This window comes from Heptranchias perlo, chromosome 12 (genome assembly GCF_035084215.1).
Source record: "Heptranchias perlo isolate sHepPer1 chromosome 12, sHepPer1.hap1, whole genome shotgun sequence".
In the NCBI taxonomy this organism is placed as follows: Eukaryota; Metazoa; Chordata; class Chondrichthyes; order Hexanchiformes; family Hexanchidae; genus Heptranchias; species Heptranchias perlo.
The window spans coordinates 65167587-65175086 of NC_090336.1; the positions used below are offsets into that span (position 1 = coordinate 65167587).

Below are 7500 nucleotides of genomic sequence, written 5' to 3' on the forward strand. Positions count from 1 at the left end.
CCTTCCCTTTCACAGGCAGGCTTTTGGCCCTCGCTCAAACGACAAAGGTGTTCAGAAGGAAGTCCTGGGGGGGAGGGAGGGAGGCAGGGAAATCAGCACAAAGCAGGTCCCCTGGAATCTCACACCTGCGTCCCAGAAAACAGGTCTCCTGGTCAAAGCAGTCCTGCCCCGTCCTGCCATTAACGTGACAATGGACAGGGCCCCGGCAGCTTGAGACACATCTTTTTTTCAATATGCAAGTTCTTTTTAAAAAGGTTTCCTTCCACAGCAGCTCTGAGTAAGAGTGAGAGAGAGAGAGAGAGAGAGAGAGACTGACTGACACTGACACTGACACACACACACACACACACACACACACACACCGTCTCCCATCCGATTGGTGGACTATGGGATTGAAAATCGAACTTTGAGTTTCAATGCAGGGGGGAGAGCGCGAACGCAGCCCCTCCCAACTACCACACGCGCGTTGTTGTTGTTGTAATATAGAACTGCAAGTTGCCGTTGTCGTGGTCGTTTCGAATCAGCACAAAGTAGGTGCCTCCCTGGAATGTCACACCTGCGTCCCAGAAAACAGGTCTCCCGGTCAAAGCAGTCCCGCCCCGCCCTGGGATTAACATGACAACGGACAGGGCCCAGTCAGGGAGCAGCTTGAGAGACACCTTTCAATAGGCGCTTCTGAAACATTAACGCCTTGTTTCTTCCGACAGTTTAACCAGCGATTAACATGACAACGGACAGGGCCCAGTCAGGGAGCAGCTTGAGAGACACCTTTCAATAGGCGCTTCTGAAACATTAACGCCTTGTTTCTTTCGACAGTTTAACCAGCCTTTAACACGCCTTGTGTTTTTATTTCCCATTTCCAGCCAGCCAGCCAGCCAGCCAGCCAGCCAGCCAGCATCTGCAGTATTTTTTTTGATTGGTCTTGCCTGCCGTGGAATGAATGTTTCAACACGAGCTGCTGATTGTCAGCACCTCACCTCTTTCTCAATTGGCCGTTGCAATCTCACTCGCTCGCTCATTGTGAGACACGTCACGTCACTAGTTTTACTCAAAGAGGTTTCCTTCCACGGCAGTTCGTTAGTGACTGAGACTGACTGACGTAGGTCCGTTGAGACACAACCCTCCCCCATCTGATTGGTGGCCTACTGGCAAATTTACCAATCTGTCAAGCAATCCTGGCAAGAAAGGAAAAAACGGCAACTTCTTTAAACTCATCCACTGTTGCAATTAGAAACGGTGGCAAAAAATGTGGCCAGAGTGGGAGAGAACGGCAGTGCTTCGAGACTGCTTTCAACACCGGCAGCCAGAGAACAAAGAGGGAGGGCAAACAGGACCCGAGATCAATTCGCATCGAGCGCGGTATCGCTTCTCGGCCTTTTGGCTAAGATCACGTGGTCAAGTGGGGGAAGGCAACCATTTGGAGCCTTCCTGCCATTGTATGCCGGGGGGATGCAGTCAGGGAGAAATCCCCTCGGGCAGAGTGTAGAGCTTTGGCTTGTAGAGCTTTGGCTTGATGTAATGTCACTGCAAGGAATCTGGAATGAATCTGTAAGGCAATAAGGCACCCCAGAGTGTCAGAAAAAAAAAAAAAAAAAATCTGTTCTTATCAGTTTAATATCTGATACGTCCCCTATCTGGGGACCATATATTAAATTGATTTTTGGAACAGGGAGATGGACTAGGGGCTTGCTCCGTCCACTCCACGCATCGACCCAGTATTGCAGTGTCTCTGGGAACGGTGCAGCTCCCTGTGGGGAGATATTCAAAAGGAAAAACAGCTCTTTCCCAGTGTCTCTGTGTGTGTGTGTGTGTGTGTGTGTGTGTGTGTGTGTGTGTTTTATTACTGAGAATAAAGCTGATATCTCTCTCTCTCTCTCTCTCTCTCTCTCTCTCTCTTAAACTCAGAGCTGCTGTGGAAGGAAACCGTTTTAAAAAGAACTTTCTCAGCTCAGTGGTATTTTTTTCTTCTCCAAGGCTGAGTGCCGCTCGCACGGAGCGATATAATTCAAAGTGCAAAATAACTTGGCGTCGTTGACTTGAAACAAGCAGGGTCTGCTTCCAAATGAAAGCTGCGCTCCCGAACTGGACTGACTGTCTGTCTGTCTGTCTGTCTGTTTGTCAAGGGGTGGAAAAGGCGGCGGTGGTGGTGAGGGTGGAGCTTTACGCTCAGGAGGGGAGACTTTCTTTCAGAGGTGCCAATTAATCTGCAGCAGAAAGCCATCCCCCCCGACCGGGATTCGAAGCCCGGTCCTGACCACGAGACCACCGGGGAGAGTTGCCTCAAGTCCCTGAGGGACCTGGACACGAGGCCGAGGACACACGCACGCCTGCTGCACTGGCAGCAGCGACCAACAGGGGGCTGACCGGCTGATCCTTCCCTTTCACAGGCAGGCTTTTGGCCCTCGCTCAAACGACAAAGGTGTTCAGAAGGAAGTCCTGGGGGGAAGGCAGGCAGGGAGGGACGGACACAGGGAAGTCCGCACAAAACAGGTCCCCTGGAACCTCTGACCCAGAAAAACGGGTTCCTGGTGAAAGCAGTCCTGCCATTGACATGACAATGGACAGGGCCCGGCAGCTTGAGACACATCTTTCTTTCAATATGCAAGTCCTTTTTAAAAAAGTTTCCTTCCACAGCAGCTCTGAGTGAGAGAGAGAGAGAGAGAGAGAGAGAGAGAGACACTGACTCACTGACTGATACTGACACCGACACACACACACACACACACACACACACACACACACACACATATTATTTATTATTATTTTTAATTGATTTTTAGAACAGGGAGATGGAATAGGGGCTTGCTCCGTCCACTCCACGCATCGACCCAGTATTGCAGTGTCTCTGGGAACGGTGCAGCTCCCCGTGGGGAGATATTCAAAAGGAAAATCAGCTCTTTCCCAGTGTCTCTGTGTGTGTGTGTGTGTGTGTGTGTGTGTGTGTGTATTATTACTGAGAATAAAGCTGATATCTCTCTCTCTCTCTCTCTCCCTCTCTCTCTCTCACTCAGAGCTGCTGTGGAAGGAAACCTTTTTAAAAAGAACTTTCTCAGCTCAGTGGTATTTTTTTCTTCTCCAAGGCTGAGTGCCGCTCGCACGTAGCGATATAATTCAAAGTGCAAAATAACTTGGCGTCGTTGACTTGAAACAAGCAGGGTCTGCTTCCAAATGAAAGCTGCGCTCCCGAACTGGACTGACTGTCTGTCTGTCTGTCTGTTTGTCAAGGGGTGGAAAAGGCGGCGGTGGTGGTGAGGGTGGAGCTTTACGCTCAGGAGGGGAGACTTTCTTTCAGAGGTGCCAATTAATCTGCAGCAGAAAGCCATCCCCCCCGACCGGGATTCGAAGCCCGGTCCTGACCACGAGACCACCGGGGAGAGTTGCCTCAAGTCCCTGAGGGACCTGGACACGAGGCCGAATACACACGCACGCCTGCTGCACTGGCAGCAGCGACCAACAGGGGGCTGACCGGCTGATCCTTCCCTTTCACAGGCAGGCTTTTGGCCCTCGCTCAAACGACAAAGGTGTTCAGAAGGAAGTCCTGGGGGGAAGGCAGGCAGGGAGGGACGGACACAGGGAAGTCCGCACAAAACAGGTCCCCTGGAACCTCTGACCCAGAAAAACGGGTTCCTGGTGAAAGCAGTCCTGCCATTGACATGACAATGGACAGGGCCCGGCAGCTTGAGACACATCTTTCTTTCAATATGCAAGTTCTTTTTAAAAAAGTTTCCTTCCACAGCAGCTCTGAGTGAGAGAGAGAGAGAGAGAGACACTGACTCACTGACTGATACTGACACCGACACACACACACACACACACACACACACACACACACATATTATTTATTATTATTTTTAATTGATTTTTAGAACAGGGAGATGGAATAGGGGCTTGCTCCGTCCACTCCACGCATCGACCCAGTATTGCAGTGTTTCTGGGAACGGTGCAGCTCCCCGTGGGGAGATATTCAAAAGGAAAATCAGCTCTTTCCCAGTGTCTCTGTGTGTGTGTGTGTGTGTGTGTGTGTGTGTGTGTGTGTGTGTGTATTATTACTGAGAATAAAGCTGATATCTCTCTCTCTCTCTCACTCAGAGCTGCTGTGGAAGGAAACCTTTTTAAAAAGAACTTTCTCAGCTCAGTGGTATTTTTTTCTTCTCCAAGGCTGAGTGCCGCTCGCACGGAGCGATATAATTCAAAGTGCAAAATAACTTGGCGTCGTTGACTTGAAACAAGCAGGGTCTGCTTCCAAATGAAAGCTGCGCTCCCGAACTGGACTGACTGTCTGTCTGTCTGTCTGTCTGTCTGTTTGTCAAGGGGAGGAAAAGGTGGCGGTGGTGGTGGTGAGGGTGGAGCTTTACGCTCAGGGGGGGAGACTTTCTTTCAGAGGTGCCAATTAATCTGCAGCAGAAAGTCATCCCCCCCGACCGGGATTCGAAGCCCGGTCCTGACCACGAGACCACCGGGGAGAGTTGCCTCAAGTCCCTGAGGGACCTGGACACGAGGCCGAGGACACACGCACGCCTGCTGCACTGGCAGCAGCGACCAGCAGGGGTCCGACCGGCTGATCCTTCCCTTTCACAGGCAGGCTTTTGGCCCTCGCTCAAACGACAAAGGTGTTCAGAAGGAAGTCCTGGGGGGAAGGCATGGAGGGACGGACACAGGGAAGTCCGCACAAAACAGGTCCCCTGGAACCTCTGACCCAGAAAACCGGGTTCCTGGTGAAAGCAGTCCTGCCCCGCCCTGCCATTAACATGACAATGGACAGGGCCCGGACCAGGCGCAGCGGACGGTAGCGAGCAGTCGGAGGGTGAAAATCCGCCAGTGGGTGAAAAGGAGAGCCGTGCGGTGAGAGGAGGCGGAAAGCGGTTCGCAGACTTTCGCTGTACCTCCGGCGGGCAGCGCCGCACCTCCGAGCGCTCGGTACCGTCCGCTGCGCCTCGTCCTGCCGCACGCGACGAGCCGTCCCCGGAGGAAATCGGCCTCGGCCTTCCTGAGATATCAGTCTCCAGGTGGGACAGAAAAACCGGGGGCCCCCGGCTCGCTTTCGGCGGCCCGCTAGTCGACTTCCCGTCGTGCGAACGCGATCCTTCCGGTACCTTTCGGTGCCCCTTGCCCGACTCTAGCTCCGGTGGTAAAGCGGAGTCGGTCGGTCTGACGGCCGCCGAGTTAGCAGGCGGAAAGCGGTTTGCAGCCTTTCGCTGTACCTCCGGCGGGCAGCGCCGCACCTCCGAGCGCTCGGTACCGTCCGCTGCGCCTCGTCCTGCCGCACGCGACGAGCCGTCCCCGGAGGAAATCGGCCTCGGCCCTCCTGAGATATCAGCCTCCATACGGGCGTCACAAATCAGTGGACATGGTCAGCTGCAAAGCAGTGTCATTACAACCTTTCATAAACGACAGGGCAGCACTGCACTGCACCGCACTGCACTGCACCCCACACTACATCACACTTGCCTGCCTGCCTGCCGGCCTGCCTGCCGCTGCCTACTCTCACCAGCGGACCAAAGTGAGGATAACACCCCGAAGCAAGCATCTCCCTTGCCGCCCACCAGCCCACACCAATCCCCTTGCCTGCCTCCCACAAATTCCACCAGCGAGGCAAAGTGAAAATCAACCCCCAAAAAACGCACTCCACACCGGCCATCGCCCGCTATACACCCCCCCTGGGGTGAATATTAAGCCCGAGAACACCGACTGTAACCAACCGCAGTGAAAAGTTGAAGTGGCAACTCATTAACCAGATTTACACTTGGCAACTCATAAACCAAATGAACAAAAAATCTGGTTAATGAGTTGCCCAAAATAAATCTGGTTAATGAGTTGCCACTTCAACTTTTCACTGCGGTTGGTTGCAGTCGGTGTTCTCGGGCTTAATATTCACCCCGGGGGGGCGGGGTGGGTGATTCTGGGGGTAGTGTCCGGGAGGGTGAGCCTTTTATTCGGCAGGAGGCGTGTGGGGAAATCATCAACCTGTCAGACGATGAGTTGTCACAAACGCCATTGCTTAATGAAAGCTGCGCTCCCGAACTGGACTGACTGTCTGTCTGTCTGTCTGTCTGTTTGTCAAGGGGAGGAAAAGGCGGTGGCGGTGGTGGTGAGGGTGGAGCATTCCGCTCAGGAGGGGAGACTTTCTTTCAGAGGTGCCAATTAATCTGCAGCAGAAAGCCATCCCCCCCGACTGGGATTCGAAGCCCGGTCCTGACCACGAGACCACCGGGGAGAGCTGCCTCAAGTCCCTGAGGGACCTGGACACGAGGCCGAGGACACACGCACGCCTGCTGCACTGGCAGCAGCGACCAGCAGGGGGCTGACCGGCTGATCCTTCCCTTTCACAGGCAGGCTTTTGGCCCTCGCTGAAACGACAAAGGTGTTCAGAAGGAAGTCCTGGGGGGGAGGGAGGGAGGCAGGGAAATCAGCACAAAGCAGGTCCCCTGGAATCTCACACCTGCGTCCCAGAAAACAGGTCTCCTGGTCAAAGCAGTCCTGCCCCGTCCTGCCATTAACGTGACAATGGACAGGGCCCCGGCAGCTTGAGACACATCTTTTTTTCAATATGCAAGTTCTTTTTAAAAAGGTTTCCTTCCACAGCAGCTCTGAGTAAGAGTGAGAGAGAGTGAGAGAGAGAGAGACACTGACTGACACTGACACTGACACTGACACACACACTGACACACACACACACACACACACACACACACACACCGTCTCCCATCCGATTGGTGGACTATGGGATTGAAAATCGAACTTTGAGTTTCAATGCAGGGGGGAGAGCGCGAACGCAGCCCCTCCCAACTACCACACGCGCGTTGTTGTTGTTGTAATATAGAACTGCAAGTTGCCGTTGTCGTGGTCGTTTCGAATCAGCACAAAGTAGGTGCCTCCCTGGAATGTCACACCTGCGTCCCAGAAAACAGGTCTCCCGGTCAAAGCAGTCCCGCCCCGCCCTGGGATTAACGTGACAACGGACAGGGCCCAGTCAGGGAGCAGCTTGAGAGACACCTTTCAATAGGCACTTCTGAAACATTAACGCCTTGTTTCTTCCGACAGTTTAACCAGCGATTAACATGACAACGGACAGGGCCCAGTCAGGGAGCAGCTTGAGAGACGTCTTTCAATAGGCGCTTCTGAAACATTAACGCCTTGTTTCTTTCGACAGTTTAACCAGCCTTTAACACGCCTTGTGTTTTTATTTCCCATTTCCAGCCAGCCAGCCAGCCAGCCAGCCAGCCAGCCAGCCGAGCCGAGCCAGCATCTGCAGTATTTTTTTTGATTGGTCTTGCCTGCCGTGGAATGAATGTTTCAACACGAGCTGCTGATTGTCAGCACCTCACCTCTTTCTCAATTGGCCGTTGCAATCTCACTCACTCGCTGTGAGACACGTCACGTCACTAGTTTTACTCAAAGAGGTTTCCTTCCACGGCAGTTCGTTAGTGACTGAGACTGACTGACGTAGGTCCGTTGAGACACAACCCTCCCCCATCTGATTGGTGGCCTACTGGCAAATTT

General features: G+C 53.2%; 3 pseudogenes; all 3 read left to right on the forward strand.

The window, feature by feature from the left end:
* The first annotated feature begins 1544 nt into the window (after positions 1-1544).
* Positions 1545-1749, forward strand: LOC137328508 (U2 spliceosomal RNA; annotated as a pseudogene).
* Positions 1750-2748: 999 nt separating this feature from the next.
* LOC137329371 (U2 spliceosomal RNA) lies at positions 2749-2865 on the forward strand (annotated as a pseudogene).
* Positions 2866-3834: 969 nt separating this feature from the next.
* LOC137329523 (U2 spliceosomal RNA) lies at positions 3835-3951 on the forward strand (annotated as a pseudogene).
* The last annotated feature ends 3549 nt before the right edge of the window (positions 3952-7500 follow it).